We start from the raw sequence: 22,126 nt of genomic DNA, 5'->3' as shown, positions 1-22,126 counted from the left end.
AACTACTGGAATACTTGCTGGGTTTTTTGGAGCTCAAAGCAAAGGGATTGGAGCACTTATTTCTGTCTCAGACAATGAGCTGCCACAGTGCCCCTCCCTGCAGAAGCATGGTGAGATAAAATCAGCATGAAATTGCGTTTTTGAATAGAAATAAATTTTTAAAAATATTCAGTTGACTTCAGTTTTGCATTGTGAAGCTTGGCATGTGGGATAAAGACTGCATTTTTAGTGTAGGCAAGAAAAATGGATATTTATAAGATATATGTTTATAAATTCTCATATACTGCATTATCAATCAGTTTCCTACCTAATGAACCTAGGATGAGAGAATCCTGCAATGAAATCAATGAGAAATGGGGTCTGGAGCCAGAATTTCATCTGCTTGTTGTTAAAATTATTTTGGACTTGGGTAATGCAGCAGTTTGAGGCATAAATTCAGGCTTACGGTAAGGAGAGAGAACTCCCAGAGCAGCAGCAGGACATGCCTGTTTCATTTCTCTTGATATAATACTGTTAGTGTAATTAACCCCTATTGATCTGTGAACATCTTGTGGAAGAAGCCCATGGAGAGGGCTCCAGAGAATACACTTTGGAAAGAGTGACAGTAAAGAGCCAAAGGGCACCAGCAACCAGCTTAGGGGCTGACTACATGATCACTTATCACAGAACAGAGACCGTCAAGCCACAGATGGATGCTTGGATCTTGCTTTTGTTTAGCATCTGGTCTTAACCTTCATTTTTCAGAGGAGCTTATACAAGTCTGTAACAGGAGATGCTCACATTTTGTTTCAGGGAAACAATCTGTGTTTTAATATCCTGTCATCTTATGAAAAGATAAATGTAGGGAAGCCATGATTCAATAGCTATGACATTATGTGATTGTACTTTTAACCAGAGCTGGACACACATTACATTCTTTAGTAGAGGAATGCTGATTTGAAGTATTGATCCTCTTTTTGTTGTATTTCAACATATGTCCTTAGGTTGCAGAAAATTATAACAATGGCAGTAATAATTATGGTAAAAATAATAAATAATAATAGTAATGATAACAACATTCTTCTGCACTCACAGCTTTGCGTCTGTCATCTCATATAATCCTCAAAGGAGTCTTATAAATCAACTTTCATATGGCATACTGGTTAACAGCAAGCACTGGGGTCAGACAGACTTGTTTTAAATTCCTGTCCTGATACCATGTGACTCTGTGCTTTGATTTTTCTCATTTGTAAAATGGGAATGAGAATACAACTTACAGGCTGATTGAGAATATTGAGCTATAAATATTAAGCACTTGGTTCCTGAGCCTGAAACAAAGCATGTATTTAGGAAATATGAAGAATAATCCCTATTTTGCAAAAGAAAACATTAACTCCTTTGCTCCAAGTGACATCGCTGGCTAAGTGACCAGCAATCAAAGTTGTCTGTCTGACTCCCCAAACCCTTGCTCTTCGGCACATCACCTCAAGGAAAGGGATCTTTGCCTGTTTGCTAGTATAGTTTTAGGACTTCAAACAGGGCTTAATGCAAAGTAAATGTTCAAATGAACATATGTTGAATGGATGGATGAATGAGGCTATATTGCCTCATCATGCTTCCTGCCTTCTCTCCCTAAGACATTCTTTCATAAAGAAGGGATCTGATAAACTCAACCACACCAGGGAGAAAACATAACTTGTACAGGCTATGAACATTTGCCTTTTTTAACTTGAGAAAATGTCTGACAATGTAAGAGATTTCCCATTGTGGAATTTCAATTTCTCTGCAACTGCGCAGTTAAAATTAGTGGGCAACTGCCTTCAATGCACAGGTATGAAGTTGGCTGTTTTTATTCAGAAACCAAACTATTTATCTTCTCACTGCTTCTGAGACAATTTAGAGGCTATTATAATGCCTGTCCTGCGATTTGTCCTTTAGTTTGAGGAATCTCAGAGGGAGGGTGAAACAGACAAATAAGGTAGGGAGCATGCTTCTTTCTCAGTTGCTTTTTTCTGTGATCACTTTATTTACACACTCGGTAGCCTAGGAGAGGAAGCATCACACAGGTGCTACCTTGCTGTTTCTATAATTTAAGCTAATGCTCTGAAGCTAGAGAGTCTAGAAACAGATTTTTCCCCTTCTGTTTTGCTTATAAAAGGAAAATTACTTCTTCAAAATGGCCAACACTCCAGAACAACAAAGTCCCCTCCTATTAAAACAGCCTGTTTATTTAAATTGCCATGCACTATTGTAAATGGAATACATTGCTTGAATTATAGAACCATTTTCCTGCACTATGCATGCATCTGAAAAGGAAGGATGCCCTCTGCTGGGTTTTGACACCTGGTGAAATGTAATTTTAAGGGAGGAAAAGAAGCTGATGTTGGTAATTTCCTTAACATCTGTGGTGTTTTAAACAGACATATGAAACCATTTGATTTAGCTTAAATTTAGATGGGTGAGAAAAATCAAGATGTGTGAATCATCTACACAATACAATTTTTTTATAGGAAGGAGAGAGAAAAATAGAAAAACAGAAACAGCCAGAGAATGAGGTAGACAAGGACAGAAAGCGAGGCATCTGGAGGCAGACTGGGGGAGATGGGAGGGAGAACAGGAGAACATTTTGTAACTTCCTTTGCATTACTCTTAGTGTTACCTGACACAGGGTGGGTGGTGCCAGAGGAATTATCTTCATCAAAGTGAAAATAATAGAGTTTGATGCACAAGAAGGATTACAAGAACACTAAGATCTTTTTTTCCTGATCATTCTCTTCCGCAACCAAACTAAAAAATGAAGATGAGAGCAATGAAACAATCAAGGAAAAAATACTTTGGAAGATAACTCTACATTGCCCTTGCATACTCCATTGTAGGGGTGGGGGAGCAAATTCAGTTTGAAGCTTGTTTAAGGTAGCTTCTATTATTTTGCATCAGAAAGTTTTTTTTTTTTTTTACACAAAAAATACTGTGTTCAGATAGCTACAACGTAAATTATCTTAGAAATGCCAGTAGAAAATAAATTAGAAATAGTGGCCTGTCTGGACCAACCATAAGCCTTCACAGTAGAAATCCACAAAACCCACATTGGAATAGAGCTATAACACATAGAATGAACCTAAGTGGGCTCTCTAGTGACAGACAGAGAAAGGAACAGAAGGGCCATTAATCAAGATAGATTTCTCAAACTACATGATATTGAGGTATGACTGCTTGGTAATTCTATATGTGTTTAAAGTACTGTATTATTCTATTTAAGAGATCCTGCATAGCCAAGTCAATTCTAAGCAAAAAGAACAAAGCTGGAGGCATCACACTACCTGACTTCAAACTATACCACAAGGCTACAGTAATCAAAACAGCATGGTACTTGTACCAAAACAGAGATTGAGACCAATGGAACAGAACAGAGGCCTCGGAGGCAATACCACACATCTGCAACCATCTGATCTTTGACAAACCTGACAAAAACAAGCAATGGGAAAAGGATTCCCTGTTTAATAAATGGTGTTGGGAAAACTGGCTAGCCATGTGCAGAAAGCAGAAACTGGACCCCTTCCTGACACCTTACACTACAATTAATTCCAGATAGACTAAAGCCTTAAACGTAAGACCTAACACCATAAGAACCTTAGAAGAAAACCTAGGAAAACCATTCAGGACATAGGCGTAGGCAAGGATTTCATGACTAAAACACCAAAGGTGTTGGCAACAAAAGCCAAAATAGACAAATGGGATCTAATTAAACTCCAGAACTTCTGCACAGCAAAAGAAACAATCATTAGAGTGAACCAGCAACCAACAGAATGGGAAAAAATTTTCGCAATCTACCCATCTGACAAAAGACTTACATCCAAAATCTACAAAGAACTAAAACAGATTTACAAGAAAACAAACAAACCCATTCAAAAGTGGACAAAGGATATGAACAGACACTTTTCAAAAGAACACATATATGAGGCCAACAAACATATGAAAAAATGCTCATCATCACTGATCATTAAAGAAATGCAAATCAAAACTACATTGAGATACCATCTCATGCCAATTAGAATGGCGATCATTAAAAAACCTGGAGACAACAGATACTGGAGAGGATGTGGAGAAATAGAAACACTTTTACACTGTTGGTGGGAGTGTAAATTAGTTCAACCATTGTGGAAGACAGTGTAGTGATTCCTCAAGGACCTAGACATAGAAATTCCATTTGACCCAACAATCCTATTACTGGGTATATATCCAAAGGATTGTAAATTGTTCTATTATAAGGACACATGGCGCACGTATGTTCATTGCAGCACTGTTTACAATAGCAAACAGTGCTATTGCCCATCGATGATAGACTGGACAAGTAAAATGTCGCACATATACCCCATGGAATACTATGCAGCCATAAAAAATGATGAAGTTCATGTCCTTTATTGGGACATGGATGAACCTGGAAACCATGATTCTCAGCAAACTGACACAGGAACAGAGAATCAAGCACCACATTTCTCACTCATAGGTGGGTGTTGAACAATGAGAACACATGGGCACAGGGAGGGAAGCATCACACACTGAGGTCTATTTGTGGGGGACTAGGAGAGGGACAGTAGGGCTAGGGAGTTGGGGAGGGATAACATGGTGAGAAATGCCAGATATAGGTGATGGGATGGAGGCAGTAAACCGAATTGCCATGTATGTACCTATGCAACAATCCTGCATGTTCTTTACAGGAACCCCAGAACCTAAAATGCAATAAAAAAAAAATATATATATATATATATATTTTTTTTTTTTTAAAAAAAAGAATAAAGAACACTAGTATTAAGCATCACTAGTTTATAAACTAGAAATGCAAACTCTAGGTCCATTTCTAAGGACTATGCACAAAGTTTCTCAGCAAACATGGGTGCCCAAGGAAGCTCTGCCACAGTCAAGAAGCAGTCAGCTCCAGAAGCTTACTGCTTTTGTTGTGATTCACCTGTTGCTCTGCAACCTCATCAGCATTTGGTGTTGTCAATCTTCTAGATATCCATTGTAATTGATGTGTAGAGATATCTTATTGTTATTTTAACTTGCCTTTGCCTAATGACATGTGATGTGGAACATCTTTTTAATATATTTATTGACCACCTTATTTGGTGAGGTGTCTATTAAGGTCTATGGCTCATTTTTAAGTCAGGTTGTTCGTTTTCTTATTGTTGAGTTATAAGTGTTCTTTGTATATTTTGGATAACAGCTCTTTATTAGATATGTTTTTTGCAGGTATTTTCTTGAGTCTGTGGCTTGTCTTTTCACTCTCTTGACAATGTCTCTTAAGAGTAAAAATTTTTTAATATTAATAAAGTTCACTTTATCCCCTTATGTGTAATTTCTTTCATGCATCCTACTTTTGATGTTGTATCTAAAAAATCATCACCAAACCCTAGATCATCTAGATTTGCTCCTAAGTTATCTTCTAGGAGTGTTATAGTTAACATGTGACATTTAAGTTTTTAATCTATTTTGAGTTAACATTTTTGAAGAAATAATGTTTGTGTCTAGATTAATTTTATTTTGCATATGGATGCTCAGTTGTTCCAGGCCTATTTGTTGAAAAGACTATCATCTTTTCTACATAAAATTCCTTTACTGCTTTGTCAAAGATGAGTTGACTATGTTTATATGGATCTATTTCTGGGCTCTCTATACCTCTATTGGCTATTTATCTATTCTTTTACTAATGTAATCCACTTTTTAAAAAAATATTTCTTTTATATCTCACTTAACATGTTCAGTATTTTTTCTTTTTGAGCATATGGGATACAGGTATAAGAACCGTTTTAACCTACTTATCTGACAATTGTAGTATCTGTGTCAGTTCTAGTTTGTTTCAACTGATTGATTTTTCTCTTCATTTTTAGTCATATTTTTCTACTTTTATGCCTACTTGGTAATTTTTGTTTAGACATCACATATTGTGAATTTTACATTTTTAGATAAAAATATTCCTTGTTGGGACAATTTTTTTTTGACAGAGTCTCGCTCTGTTATCCAGGCTGGAGGGCAGTAGCACGATCTTGGCTCACTGCAATCTCTACCTTCTGGGTTCAAGTGATTCCCCTGCCTCAGCCTCCCAAGTAGCTGGGACTACAGGCTAACACCACCGTGCCTGACTAATTTTTTGTATTTTAGTAAAGACGGGGTTTTACTATGTTGGCCAGGATGGTTTCGATCTTCTGACCTCGTGATTGGTCTGCTTCTGCCTCCCAAAGTGTTGGCATTACAGGCGTGAGCCAACATGCCAGACCGGGATAATTTTTTATACCTATACATATTCATCAGCGTTTTGCTGAGGTACAGTTAAATTTCTTGGTAAATTTCTTAAAAACTTGGTAAGAGTTTGATCCTTTGGGTTTTGTTTCTTAAGATCTTCTAGTTAGGGTCAGAGTAGTATTTGGTTTAAAGCTAACTATTTCCCAGTGCTGATCAAAATCTTGTGAGCACTTTACTCAATGGCCCATGAATTATGAGGTTTTCTAGTCTTACTGGTGGGAACAGGTACTATTTTATGTTCTTTTTTAAGGTAATGTCTCCTTTAATCCTTTCAGATAGTTATTTTGCTTGCCTTCCGTGGCTTTCTCAGATGAAGATACTTATCAGCACTCTGCTGAGCAGCCAGGCTGGGCCCTCAACTCATATGCAGGGTTCTCAATGAAGCTCTTTATTCTCTAAAACTGTATCCGGTGAACTCTAGCCATCATGGTCTTCTGACCCTCAGGTCTGTTTCCTCAACTCAGGCAGTCCTCCAGCCCTTCTGCACCCTGCGTGGAAAAGCTGCCAAGATGTCATGGCAGTCAGCTTGGGTAGCCATAGAGCTCACTTCATCTATTTTCTATCTCTCTGAGATCATCATTCATTGTTGTCTAATGTCCAGTATTATGAAACCAATGGTTAGAAAATTATTATTGTTTATCAAAATAAGACAGTTGGTCTACTTTCAGGCAGTATAACAAAGTAAAGTAAAATTTTTAGACTGGATGACTATGGCAGTTATAAATTACATTCATTTCTGAATAACAATGGTTCTTTTACACACACACACACACACACACACACTAAACAACAATGAAATGTAAATCTTTAAAATCTAGGAGATTTGTATTTTTTCCTGTATGCAAAATGTACAGAAAAGTACAATAGAGAGAGTATAAAGTTTTACGATACAATCTAGCACCACTTTCTAATTTTTAGTTCTGCCATTCTTAGCACAGCTCAACTTCTCCTAATAGTTAAATACTTACTGACACTCTTGCCATCATACCTGTATTCTAGACAGAAAAGGAATACAAAAGAAAAGAAAAATAATACATACTTCTTAAAAGAAGGAAGTTCCTTTTAAAAGAGTCTTTTTTTTTTTTCAGGAATCTCACCCAACTTCCACTTGGATTTTCTTCTTCACCTTTAGTAGCAAGGAAGGATAGGAATACAATTTTCTAGATATTACACTGATAGACTGAAAAAAATCAGATATTTCTAGTACTGCATAGAAACCAGAGACCATGGATAGTGGGTAGGCATTTTTTGTTTGCCAAGGTGATCAAAGCCTGTTTTGAGTGGTTGACTAGAACAATTCCTTCAAACTGTATGTGTTTCTTATTAGTTATTTCCATGTAGTCAACAACTCCCCGTTAATAAGGGCTACAAAGATGGTGGGGAGTCTTTGGTAAATTGGGCGTTTCTGTATGGGAGTGTTATTATAATTATATGAAATAATAACTAGTGTCATAAACCATTACCAGAAAGTTAAGTGCTTTGTTATGTTTTGAAACTGCTCTGTTTTAAACCATGTGATAGTATTTGCCATATGCATGTGAGAAATAATTTTTAAATTTTGGGGTCATAGGAGTCTTTGAATATCTGCTGAAATATATTGATAGTTTCTGTTTTAGTCTGTTTTCATACTGCTATAAAGAACTACCTGAGACTGGGCAATTTATGAAGAAAAGAAGTTTGACTCACCGTTCTGCAGGCTTAATAGGAAGCACAGTTGGAAGATCTCATGAACCTTACAACCATGGTAGAAGGTGAAGGGAAAGCAAGCATGTCTTTACCATGGTGGAGCTGGGTAAGAGAGAGAGAAAGAGAGAGAGAGAGAGAGAGGGAGAGAGAGAGAGAACAAGCACAAAAGGAGGAAATGCCACACACTTTCAAACAACCAGATATCATGAGAACTTACTTACTATCATTAAGAACAGCAAGGGGGAAGTCTGCCCCCATGATTCAATCACCTCCCATCAGGCCCCTCTCCTGACACACAGGCATTACAATTTGAGATGAGATTTGGGTGGAGACAGAGGGCCAAATCATACCATTATACTCATGGACTCTCCCAAATCTCAAGTCTTTCTCACATTTTAAAACGCAATCATGCCATCCCAACAAGCCCTCCTGGTCTTAACTCATTCTAGCATTAACCCAAAAGTCCAAGTTCAAAGTCTCATCTGAGACAAGGCAACTCCCTTCCAGCTATGAGCCTGTAAAATAGAAAAACAAGTTAGTTACTTCCAAGATACAATGGGGATACAGGCATTGGATAAGTGCTCCCATTCCAAAAGGGAGAAATTGGCCAAAACCAAGGGGCTACAGGCCCTATGAAGTCCAAAACTCAGCATGGCAGTTGTTAAATCTCAAAGCTCTGAAAAATTAAAATAGAACCACTATTCAACTCTGCAATCCCATTATTGAGCATGTACCCCCCAAAATAATAAATCATTTTACCAAAAAGAAACATGCATTTGTATGTTCATTGGAACACTGTTCACAATAAGAAAGACATGGAATCAACCTAGATGCCTATCAGTGGTGGATTGAATAAAGAAAATGTGGTGCAAATACACCACAGAATACTATTTAGCCCTTAAAAAGAATTAAATCAGGCCAGGTGCAGTGGCTCATGACTGTAATCCCAGCACTTTGGGAGGCAGAAGCAGGTGGATCATCTGAAGTCAGGAGTTCGAGACCAGCCAGGCCAACATGGAGAAACCCCATCTCTACTAAAAATACAAAATTAGTCAGGTGTGATGGTGCATGCCTGTAATCCCAGCTACTCGGGAGGCAGAGGCAGGAGAATCGCTTGAACCCAAGAGGTGGGTGTTATGGTGAGCCGAGATTGCACCATTGTACTCCTGCCTAGGCAACAAGAGTGAAACTCCATCTCAAAAAAAAGAAAAAAAAAATAAATCAGGTTCTTTGCAGGAACATGGATGCAGCTAAAGGCCATTATCCTACAGAAATTAATCTAGGAACAGAAAAGCAAATGCCACATGTTCTCACTAAGTGGGAGCTAAACATTGGGTACACATTTGACATAAAAATGAGAACAATAGAACTGGGGATGACTAGATGGGGGATGGAAGGAGAGGGGAAAGGGCTGAAAAACTACATATCAGATACTCTGCTCACCACTTGAGCAATGGAATCATTCATACCCCAAGTCTCAATATCTCACAATATACCCATGTAACAAACCTGTATGTGTTACCCCTGAATCTAAAATAAAAATAGAATTTTTTTAAAAAAGAAAAAAAAATATTCTTTGACTTCATGTCTCACATCCAGGGTATGGTGATGCAAGAGGTGGGCTCCCAAGGCCTTGGGCAGTTCTGCCTCTTCAACTCTGCAGGGTACAGGCCCAGCAACTGCTTTCATGGGCTGGTGTTGAGTGTCTGCAGCTTTTTGCAAGCACATGGTGCAAGCTGTCAGTGGATCTATTATTCTGGGGTCTGGAGGATGATAGTTCTCTTCTCATAGCTCCACTGGGCAGTGCCCCAGTGGGAACTCTGTGTGGGCACTCCAACTCCACATTTCCCCTCAGCACTGGTTCTCCATGAGGACTCCACTCCCCTCAGCAAACTTCGGCCTGAATATTCACACGTTTCCTTATATCTCCTGAAATCTAAGTGCAAGTTCCCAAACCTGTATTCTTGCCTTCTTCACACCCACAGGGCCAACATCACATGGAAGCTGCCAAGGCTTGGGGCTTGCACTCTCTGAAGCCATGGCCCAAGGCATACTTTTTCCCCTTTTAGCCGCAACTGAAGCTGGAGTTGCTGGGTTGTAGAACAACATGTCCCAAGGCTGCACAGAGCAGTGGGGCCCTGGGGATGGCCCATGTAATTATTTTTCCTCCTAGGCCTCTGGGTCTGTGGTGGGAGTGAGTGCTCTGAAGGTCCCTGAAATGCTGTGGAGACATTTGCCTCATTGTCTTGGCTATTGTCCTTTTTACATACGCATATTTCTTCAGCCAGCAGCTTGAATTTTCCCCAGAAAATGGGTTTTTATTTTCTACCACATGGTCAGGCTGCAAATTTTCCAAACCTTTATGCTCTGCTTCCCTTTTAAACATAAGTTCCAATTTCAAACAATGTCTTTGTGAATGTCTATGACTGTATGCTTTCAGAAACAGCCAGGTTACATCTTGAATGCTTTGCTGCTTAGAAATTTCTTCTGCCAGATACCCTAAATCATCTCTTTCAAGTTAAAAGTTCTGCAAATCTTTAAAGTAGGGGAAAGATGCCACCAGTCTCTTTGCTAAAGCATAGCAAGAGTGACCTTTACTCCAGTTCCCAATAAATTCCTCATGTTCATTTGAGACCATTTCAGCCTGGATGTCATTGTCCATGTTACTATCAACATTTTGTTCAAGTCCATTCAACAAGTTTCAAGGAAGTTCCAAACTATCCCACATCTTCCTGTCTTCTTCTGAGCCCTCTAAACTGTTCCAGCCTCTGTCCGTTACCCAGTTCCAAAGTAGCTTCCACATTTTCAGGTATCTTTATAGCAATGCCCTACTCCTGCTACAATTTTCAGTATTAGTTCATTTTCACACTGCTAAAAAGAACTAGCTGAGACTAGGTAATTTTTGAAAAAGAGAGGTTTAATTGACTCACAGTTCCACAGACTTAACAGGAACCATGGTTGGAAGACCTTAGGAAACTAACAATCATGGCAGAAGGTGAAAGGAAAGCAAGCACATGTTTACCATGGGAGAGCAGGAGAGAAAGAGAATGAGCAAAGGGGAAAGTTCCATACATTTCAAACAACCAGACCTCATGAGAACTCACTCAATATCATGAGAACAAGAAGAAGAAAGTCCACTCCCATGATTCAGTCACCTCCCACCAGGTCCTTCCCCTGTCACATGGGAATTACAATTTGAGATGAGATTTGGGTGGGGACACAGGGCCAACCATATCATTATAATCCTGGACCTTTCCAAATCTCTTGTCTCAGAAAAATATAAAAATATTAAAAGGCAGCTGGAAAGTAGGATACACTTCACTAAGAACCATTTCCAAGGTACTTTTTAAAATAGGAAGTTAGTTTTCTGAGAACAACTTCCAAAAAAAAAAAAGCCTCTGATATTGAAACAGGGTTTTTCCTCTCAGGCTGGAGGACACTGACACAATCTTGGCTCATTGCAGTCTCTGCCTCCAGCTGAAGTGATCTTCCCACCTCAGCCTCCCAAATAGCTGGAACAAGAGGTGTGAGCCACCATGCCTAGCTAATTTTTAAATTTTTTGTAGACATGGGGTTTAACCATTTGCCCAGGCTTCTCTTTGAGCATTTTATTTAGCAATGTTACTTATTTCATCACATGTACCATCCATAGCTAATTTTATTTTTTCATTATTTAACTATGGAACTGATGAATTTTAGGTTTTTATCACTCTTCCATTTTATTTGGTATCTTCATTTCTTTTTGGTCACTTGTTTAATCATTAGCAATTCCATCAGAGATCGGGTGGAAGGAGAGTTTCATGAACATTCAAATCTTCTCTTATTGTTTTGGATATTATTTGGTAATAGGCAAGATAAGTGTTAAATCTTCAAGCTTTGTTGTGTAAAGCCATGAATTGTTTGCTCTGACCTTTAGATAGTACAGGAATAGAGAAATTTAAAATTTAGACCTAAAGCCAGGCTTTTAGAATTTGAGCAGTTTCCTGTGTGATTGCTTCTTTGTCTCATTTTTCTGGATAACTGGGGATAGTTTTAATTGCAAGAAAAACAGTGACAATGATAGTAAAAGCTAATTAGAATGTTTTACTTTGCTAAGCATGTTATATGCATTATCTCTTACTTTTGAAAATAATACTGTGAATGGCACTGTTCTCATCTTTCAAAACCTAAGTTTTATACTTGAAGAACACTTAAGCTTATAGAAGCAAGGACAATATTTAAATATCTATCAGATCACAATTGGTGTAGCCATAATTCAAATTTAGGTGGGTCTGGCTATTCCTTGAGCTTTTTAAACTTGAGGACTCAAAGTTCTAATAAATTGACAATGGCCTTCAGTTCTACTCTTTAGCAACATATTTGCATGTTGAATTACTTCATCACTTGAAATGATAACATATTCAAAATTGTCAGTTAGTAATGTCCTGCTTTGGCCACAATTTTATGTCCTTTAGTTTTCTTCCATTTGTTCCCCTATTGAACGTGCTCATCACTGGCAGTTTTTAATCTTTACTCCTTTTCCATTTCCTTTAGCTTATAGTCACAATTTTGTTTTCACTTGTTTCCTTATCTTACTACATTCAGAAATATAATAATAGCCAGTCTATAATCACTTGTTGCAGAAGTTCTGTAGACTTTCCAAGTTTGCCAGTTCCCACTTCTGGGCAAACCCTTCCAGCTGTTTTTTCTTTCTTACTCCAGCACATCATGGACCTGATTAGAGAAAATTCCCCAAACCATAACAAAGAGGTGTACAACAAGGTTATATTGTCAGTGTTATCTAGGCCCATTACTTCATATTCCTATTAATATCTTGTTAGTTTTCTATTGTGATCCATATAACCAATTGCATCAACATCTTTTCTAATTTCACCAAATAGAAGTTCCATTGCCATCTCCTGTTTCCTCACTTTCACAGCTATAATCTTGTAAAGTGTTTTCATTCTGGGGGTTCTTGCAGATGTTTTTTCCTTGACATTAAAAAATGCTACCATAAAACCACCATCCAGTGTTAGTTTCTTATTCCAATACTTTGTTTCTGATTAATGGCCTCAAATTCCCCCACTTACTCAGTTTTCTTTGACTCTGCCTACTTTCTCTTGACTCATATCTAGTCAGTTGCCAAGATTTATTGTAGTATATGTGGATCTCTATTTTGCATGCTTTAAGAACTCACCTAGAAAGTAGGTATATCAAAGTAGAGGCAGACATATTTGGATGCAAGAATAAGCTCTTTTTCTTACTGTTATAATTCATAGATAGGTTATTTGAACCCCTTCAATGAAGATAATAGAATACTTACAGCATTGCATATTGTGAAGATGAAATGAAATAAAGCATAAAAACTCACAGTGGCCAGAACATGAGGCATACTGTAAAGATTTGCTAATATTAAATATTACTAAGGCTTGAGCATATTGTAGGGGTGTGCATACAACAAAGCATAAACAAATTGGTGGCTTTTCCCACAACAACATACCAAAGTGCATGCTACAGTTGTTATGGAACCAACAGGTTCATATGCCCACGGCACAGACACATACCAATTACACTGAGACAACAGGGTTTGCAGCAGAGAAAGAGTTTAATGATTGCAGGGTACCAAATGAGGAGATGGAAAAAGACTCTCAAATCCATCTTTTCAAGGAGTTCTGGCTGGGGTTTTTAAGCAGATCATGAAGGGAGAGGCGCTGGAAAATTGGTATTGATTGGTCAGGGTAAGAGGGATGAAATTATCAGAATGTGGAACTGCATTTTTTGGTGAGTCATCTTCCTGTGGGTTCCTTTAGATCTGCTGAAGTCAGTAGTTTCATTGGTATGAAGGATCTGAAAGAAAATCTCAAAGGTAAAACTGAACAAAATTTTATAATGTTTAAGTGGTTATCTATAGAGCAGTTAATTGGGAACTATAATCTTGTAACAGGGTCTATGTGATTCTGAGGAAATAGGTACCAAACAGCTCTGATGACACAGGTCAGAGAGAAAGCTGACTAATGCTGAATGTGCTGTGAGCTTGGTTTCATTTTATTTCCTCCCCTACCCCTTCCTTCTTGATGAATTTTACAAAGCTTATAGTGCCAGTTTCAGTCCCTCTGGGCTTGATCATATCTCAATCCTGAAGTGACAGCTAAGACCAGTCTAGCTGCTTTCTGCTTGCAAGAGGCATAGTCAGGGTAAGAGTCAGGATTAGAGGAATGAAACTGCCTGGCGGTCACCATTAAGCACTCATGAATGCCTGGTTGGGGATCTTGGGGGTGCTGCATGAACACATTGTTGTTCCTGTCCATTGGCTTAGCATAGCATTTAATTGCATGCCAGAGTATAAGATACATTATAAGCCCTATTGTTAGAATTGCGAGCTCAAAGTTTTATAGTCCTTGTAAAATAGACTGAAAACCTTGGGGGTAACTATGAGATCTTACTGCCACAAGTCTGTTCTGTTGGTTTTATGATCTCTATTTGAACATTAAATCTGGTCAGTTGTGTTTAGACTTCAAAGGGGTGGTATGATTACCTGCCCTGGGTCCATCCTTTACCTCAGTAGGATCCCTATGGCCAAGGGACTTAGAACCAAAAGACATATAATCATTTAAACTGTCTAAGACAGATGGGAATGGAGATGGACAGGCATTCATTAACCCATAAAAACCTTTTGAGCATTATAGGAGCCCAAAACCAAAAGCCAAGAAGTGAGGTTACAAAACGGACTCATCTATAAGTCTATGATAGTCCCTGGGCCTAGAGGGATTGAATAGTTTTAATTTTTGGCCCTGTGTCTCATGAAAGCCATTTATTTTGATTGTCACCTCCTGGATTTAGAGACAAGGCTTTGATTAACTTGAGTTTGTCATCAGATATTGGTGTCATTGTCCAAGATTTAGCAGGAATTAGTGCCTTTTTCAGTTATGTGTACCTAGAAGTCAAAGCCCTGAAACTTAACAGCACAGTGATTAGTTAACAGCACCTAATAAAGGACACTTTCAAAGGGCTGGAGGGAGAATTTTAACAGATGTCTCTTCTAGTATCTGTAATTATCAGGCTGGAGGTGGTGATATTGGAGTCCACGGTCTTACTGAAAACTAATCTCCTTCATATTTCCATAGTCACACTCCATCACCTTGTTCCTTTAGTAATCCGGTAGCATTACCAGTAACATCTTATCCTTGGTCCAGTGACAAAATCTTTACCTTTGACTTTTTACATTTGTTCGGCTGTCCCTTGTTCCCTCAAGTCTTATTCTCATAGAAGAAATGCAGAATTACTGCAGCCACATTTTTTACTCATATTTCATATGAAATGTATAGCAGTAAGTACTTTGAAACCTGTTTATGAATAATTTAATTTTAACTCCCAAAACTTAGTCAATTAAAGAGAAGGAACTTTTGAAGCATGCAGGCATTAACTATTCCTAAATTATAGACCCAAGAAACAGCTTCACCCACACGGTCTTTCCTTAATGTATATTCTGTCTTTATCATGTCACAGATTTAAATTCATTGTCACACTTACCCATGAGTTTGCCACTTTGAATTTTGCCTGCTGTAATTCTCTGTACAACAGGATACTTGTTAAATGACCTAGCAGGTCCATTGTTTAATGATTTTTGTATATCAAAACCTGAGGCTTTAATTTCGTATTTTGGACCTGGGCACTATAAAAGTATAAAACAGTTCTGTTTTTTGGTGACTTGGTCACAAGCTAAATGAATACTTAGAACATGCCACCTGGTAAAGAGCTTGAGGAGCCCATTAACCTATATCTGTAGCCATTTATTTAGTTAGTTAGTTATGATCTTCATTTAAGTAATGGTTCCATGACATTTATCAAAGTTTAAAGAAAACTTTAAAATATTTTCTGTATGTTTTATATATTTAAAAGATGTTATCTATATCTTTCTTAAAATCAACATTATTTTTAAATTATATTGTAAACACAGAAAAATGCATGAGTTACAAGAGTATAGGTCAGTAAATTATTATAATGTGATCATACCCATGTAACCAGCACCCAGGTTAGTAAATAGAACTTTACCATGCACTGAAATCTCCCCTTTTTGGTACCCTTAACTTCCTCCCATAGATAATGAATCTCAAATACTCTGGCACCTATATAATTTTTCAATGGTTTATTTTATTATAAATTGACTGATAAAATTGTATGTATTTGTCATGTACAATATGATGTTTTGAAGTATATATTCACCATGGAATGGCTGAATCTAGCTAATTAATATGACATTATATCACATAGTTATCATTTTTGTGGTAAGATGATTTAATATCCACTCAGCGTTTTTCAATAATGCAATATATTGTTAACTCTAGTCACCAATAGACTAGATGCAATAGACCTCTTGAACTTATTTCTTCTACCTGAAATTTTGTAACCTTTGACCAACATCTCCACAATTACCCATCCCCAACTATGCCAGTGCCTGGTGACCACCATTCTACTCTCTGAAAAAGTTCAACTTTTTTAGATTCCACATATATCTGAGATCATGTCCAATTTGCCTTTCTGTGGCTGAATTATTTCGCTTGACATAATGTTCTCCAGGTTCATCCATCTTGTAACAAATGACAAGATTTTCTTCTTCTTAATGGCTGAAAAGTATCCCACTGTGTATGTATATTTCACATGTTCTTTATCCATTTATCCACTGATGGACACTTAGATTAGTTCCATATGTTGACTGTCATGAATAATGCTGCACTGAACAAGGGAGTGTAGATATCTCTTTGCCATACTGATTTTACTTTTCTTGGCTATATACCCAGTAGTAAGATTGCTGGATTATATGGTAGTTATATTTTTAATTTTTTGAGGAATCTTTATATCATTTATCATAATGGCTATCTTAATTTACATTTCCACCAATAGTGAGCAAGTGTTCCTTTTCTCCACATCCTTACACTTATCTTTTGCCTTATTAGTAATAGCCATTCTAACAGGCATGAGGTGATCTACTAATGTGTTTTTAATTAGCATTTCTCTAACAATAAGTGATGTTGAACATTTAAAACAAGTAAATGTTGGTCATTTTTATGTCTTATTTTGATAAACATCTGTTCATGACCTTTGTCTTATTTCTAATGGAATTAAAAAAATTGTTGTTTGGGTTCCTTGTGTATTCTGGATATTCATCCCTTGTTGGATGGATAGTGTGCCAATATTTTTTCCCATTCAACAGGTTGTCTCTTTACTCTGTTGATAATTTTTTTTTATCTTGTGCAGATGTTTCTTAATTCAATGTAACAACATTTGTCTATTTTTGTTTTTGTTGCCTGTGTTTTGGAGTCATATTCAAAAAATTATTGCCCAGACTGTTGTGGAGAATTTGCCTTACGTTTTCTGCTAGCAGTTCCATAGTTTTGGGTCCTATGTTTAAGTCTCTAATCCATTTCAGTTGATTTTTGTATATGGTGTATAATAAGGGTTTAATTTTATTCTACATATGGATATTCAGTTTTTCTAACATTGTTTATTGAAGAAACTGTACTTTCCCCATTGTTTATCCTTGACATGTTTGTTGAAAATCTGTTGGCTATAAATGTATGGATTTATTTCTGGTCTCCCTTTTCTATTCCTTTGGTATATGTATCAATTTACTTACTTTTATGACAGTGCCATGCTGCTTTGGCTACTATAGCTTTGAAGTATAACTTGAAGTCAGGTAGTGTGATGTCTCTAGCTTTGTTCTTTTTGCTTAAGATTGCTTTGGCTATTTGGGGTCCTTTGTCATTCCATATGAATTTTAGGATAACTTTTTAATTTCTGTGAAGAATATCATTGGTATTTTGATTGAGGGTGAATTTAATTTGTATTTAGCTTTGATTAATAGAGACATTTTAATAATATTAATTCTTCTAATCTATGAACTCAGAATATCTGTTCATTTGTTTGTGTTTTCTTCAATTTCTTTTGTGATTGTCCTATAATTTTCAGTGTAGGGATCTTTTACTTCCTTCATGAAATTTATTTCCAGGTACTTTATTTTTGTAACTCATATAAATGGGATTGTTTACTTGATTTCTTATCATACTAGTTTATTGTTAATTTGCAAAAATGTTACTAATTTTTGTACGTTGGTTTTGTGTTTCATAATTTTTATTGAATTTATTTATTGGCACTAACATATTTTTATTTGAGTTTTTAAATAACATTTTCAGTATGTAAGATTAAACTGTGCAGAGACAATGATATGGTTTGGCTTTGTGTCTCCACTCAAATCTCATCTTGAATTGTAATCCGTATAATCCCCATAATCCCTATGTGTCAAGGGAGAGACCAAGTGGAAGTAATTTAATCATGGGAACAGTTTTCCCCCATGCTGTTTTTGTAATGGTGAGTGTGTTCTTATAAGATCTGATGGTTTTGTAAAGGGCTCTTTCCTCTTCACTCAGCATTTCTCTTTCCTGCCACCTTGTGAAGAAGGTGCCTTGCTTCCCTTTCACCTTCTGCCACAATTATAAGTTTCCTGAGGCCTCCCTAGCCATGCTGAACTGTGAGTCAATTAAGCCTCAATTAAATTTATCCATACATTTATAAATTACTCTGTCTTAAGCAGTATCTTTATAACGGTGTGAGACTGGACTAATACAAACAATTTAACTTCTTCCTTTCTGATTTGGATGCCTTTTATTTATTTGTTTCTCTTACCTAAATGTTATGGGTAGGATTCCCAGTACTATGTTAACCAGATGTGGTGATAGTGGGCATCCTTGTCTTGTTCTAGCTCTTAGAGAAACAGCCTTTGACTTTTTCTCACTAAGTATGATTTTAGCTATGAGATTGATATACGGCATTTTGTGTTGAGATACATTTCTTCTATCTATGTAAATTGTTGAGAGTTTTTTTTAATGAAAAGATGTTGAATTTGGTGAAATATTTTCTGCATCTATTGAAATAATAATATGGTTCTTGTCTTTTATTCTATTAATGTGATATACCACATTTATTGATTTATATATATATATATATATATATATATATATATATATACACATATATATATATATATTTTGTTTGGAGACGGAGTTTCGCTCGTTACCCAGGCTGGAGTGCAATGGCGCGATCTCGGCTCACCGCAACCTCTGCCTCCTGGGTTCAAGCAATTTTCCTGCCTCAGCCTTCTGAGTAGCTGGGACTACAGGCACGCACCACCATGCCCAGCTAATTTTTTGTAGTTTTAGTAGAGACGGGGTTTCACCATGTTGACCAGGATGGTCTCGATCTCTTGACCTCGTGATCCACCCGCCTCAGCCTCCCAAAGTGCTGGGATTACAGGCTTGAGCCACCGCGCCCGGCCTATATATGTTGAACCTTGCATCCTTGGGATGAATCTCAATCATGGTGAATGATATTTTCAAAGTGCTGTTGAATTTGGTTTGCTAGTATTTTGTTGAGGATTTTTGCATTTATTTTTATCAGAAATATTGGCCTATAGTTTTATTTTTATTTTTTGGAGTGTCCTGGTTTGGGTTTGATAATCAGGTTAATACTGGACTAAAATGAGTTTGAAAGTATTTTCTTCATTTTGAGTTTTTTGGAAGAGTTTTTTTTGATTGGGGGGTAGAATTGGTGTTTGTTAGTTATTCAAATATTAGGTAGACATCAGCAGTAAAGCTGTCAGGTCTTGGCTTTTGTTTGATGAAATACTTCCTATTACTCAATCAATATCCTTATTATTGGTCTGTTCGGATATTTTATTTCTTCATAATTCAATCTTGGCAAGTTGTATATGTCCAAGAATTTATTTATTTCTTCTAAGTTATCCAATTTGTTGGTGTATAATTATCGGTATTTCTCTTGTGTTCTTTGTAACATCTCCTTTTTCATATCCAATTTTATTTGAGTCCTCTTCTTTTTCTTAGTCTAGCTAAAGGTTTGTTGATTTAATTTTTTCAACAAACTAACTCAGTTCTACTGATATTTTCTATTATTGTTGTCTCTATTTCATTAATTTCTGTTCTCATCTTTATTATTTTCTTCATCCTACTATAATTGAGTTTAGTTTGTTCTTGTGCATCTTGTTTCTTGAAGTGTAACAATAGGTTGTTTATTTGAGATCTTTCTTCTCCTTTGATGTAGGAATTTATTGCTACAAACTACCCTTTTAGACCTGATTTTGCTGTATTCCATTACGTTTTGGTTTGTTGTGTGCCCATATTTGTTTGCCTCAAGATACTTTCAAAAGTTTTCTTTTAATTTCTTCACTGGCCAGTTGATTGTTCAGGAGTATTTTTTTTTTTTTAATTTTTATGTTTTCCTAAATTTTTTGAAGTTTCTCCTGTTACTGGTTTCTAATCATTGTGATCAGGAAAGATACTTGATATGATTTCAGTCTTCTTAATTTCTTAAAACTTATTTTGTGGTGTAACAGAAGATCTATCCTGAAGACTGTTTCATGTGTAGTTGAGAAGAATGTATATTCTGCCACTTTTGAATATTCCGTATGTGGCTGTTTTATTTTGTCTAGTGTGTAGTTTAAATATAATATTTTCATATTGATTTTCTGTCTGGATAATCTGTCTATTGCTGAAAGTGGGATAATGAAGTCTCCTACTATTATTGCATTGACATTTATATTTCCCTTCAAATCTATTAATATTCACTTATATATTTAGGTCTCCAATGTTACGTGCATATATATTTATAATTGTTATATCTTCTTCCTGAATTGATTTCTTTATTATTATATAATAATCCTCTGTCTCTTCTTACAGTTTTTGAATTAAAGTCTATTTCATCTGATATAATTACAGCTATTCTTAGTATCCTTTGGTTTCCATTTTCATGGAAATTCTTTTTATGTCTCTTCACTATCAGTGCATGTGTGCCCTTACAAGTGAATTGAGACTCTTGTATGCAGCATTTGGTTGGATCTTGTTTTTATTTTTATTTCTTTATTTTTTGGTATCCATTCAGCTACTGTATTTTTTATTGGAGAATTGAATCTAATTACATTAAAGATAATTATTTATAGATAATACTACTGCCATTTTGCTAGTTGTTTTCTAGTAATTTTGTAGATCTTTTCTTTCTTTCTCTTTTGTTGTCTTTTTTGTAGCTAAATGATTTTCTCTGATGGTAAGTTTTGAATTGTTTTTTGCTTTATGCTTTTTTTGTATATCTCCTATACGTTTTGTTTTGTAGTTATCATGAGATTTATAAAAAAAAAACTTTTAACAAGTTATTTAAAACTGAAAACAACTTAACTTTGATCACAAAAATCTCTTCAATTTTACTCCACAATGCCTGCCCCCATATTTTGAATTTTTGATGTTTCAATTTGTCTTTTTATATTGCATATCCATTAAAAATTATGGTAGCTTTTATTAAGTTTAATAGTTTTGCCTTTTAACCTTCAAATGAAATATATAAGTGATGTACACACCACCATTACAGTATTAGAATATCTGAATTTCATGTGTACTTTATCAGTGAGTTTTATTCTTTTAGATGTTTTTGTGTCACTCATTTGTGTTATTTTCTTTTAGCTTGAAAAACTTTGTCATTTCTTGTAAGATATATCTGGTGGTGATGAACTTTCTCAGCTTTTGTGTATCTGGGAAAATCTCTCTTCATTTCAAAAGGACAGCTTAGCTGGCTATAGAATCCTTGGTGACAGATTTTTTTTTTTTCTCTTCAGTACTTTTAATATATCATCCCCACTCTCTCCTTGCTTTATAGTTTCTGTTAGGAAATCTGCTTCTAGCCATGTTGGAACTTCCTTATGTGTTATTTGCTTATTTACTTTTGCTCTCAGGATTTTCTCTATGTCTTTGAATTTGACAGTTTGATTATATTCTGTTCTGGAATAATCTTGTTTGGATTATATAATATATGACTGCAGAGCAGCTCTTTGACCTCTCTGTGTCTGGATATTTATATCTTTCTTTATATTTGGAAAGTATTGTGCTATTATTGCTTTAAAGATACTTTCTACCACTTTGTTTTTCTCTTCTCCTTCTTAAAGGAGAAGACTCAAATGTTTCCTATTTTAATGCTCTGCCATAAATCTTGTTAGTTTTTAAAATAATTTTTTATTCTTTTTGGGAGAGAGATCCAAGATGGCTGATCACTAGCAGCTCGGGATTGCAGCTCCCACTGAAAGAGCAGAGAACGAGAGGACGCCGCACTTTCAGATCAATTTTTGTTG

General features: G+C 36.2%; 1 protein-coding gene across 1 annotated transcript in view; it reads left to right on the top strand.

The window, feature by feature from the left end:
• GRXCR1 (glutaredoxin and cysteine rich domain containing 1) overlaps positions 1–22,126 on the top strand; it is a 374,604-nt gene that overhangs the window by 304,441 nt on the left and 48,037 nt on the right. The gene's annotated exons all lie outside the window — the stretch shown is intronic.

Source organism: Cebus imitator, unplaced genomic scaffold, assembly GCF_001604975.1.
Source record: "Cebus imitator isolate Cc_AM_T3 unplaced genomic scaffold, Cebus_imitator-1.0 Scaffold173, whole genome shotgun sequence".
NCBI classification, from domain to species: domain Eukaryota; kingdom Metazoa; phylum Chordata; class Mammalia; order Primates; family Cebidae; genus Cebus; species Cebus imitator.
The sequence above is the reverse complement of the archived record's forward strand: the minus strand, read 5'-3'. Positions and strand labels throughout refer to the sequence as shown.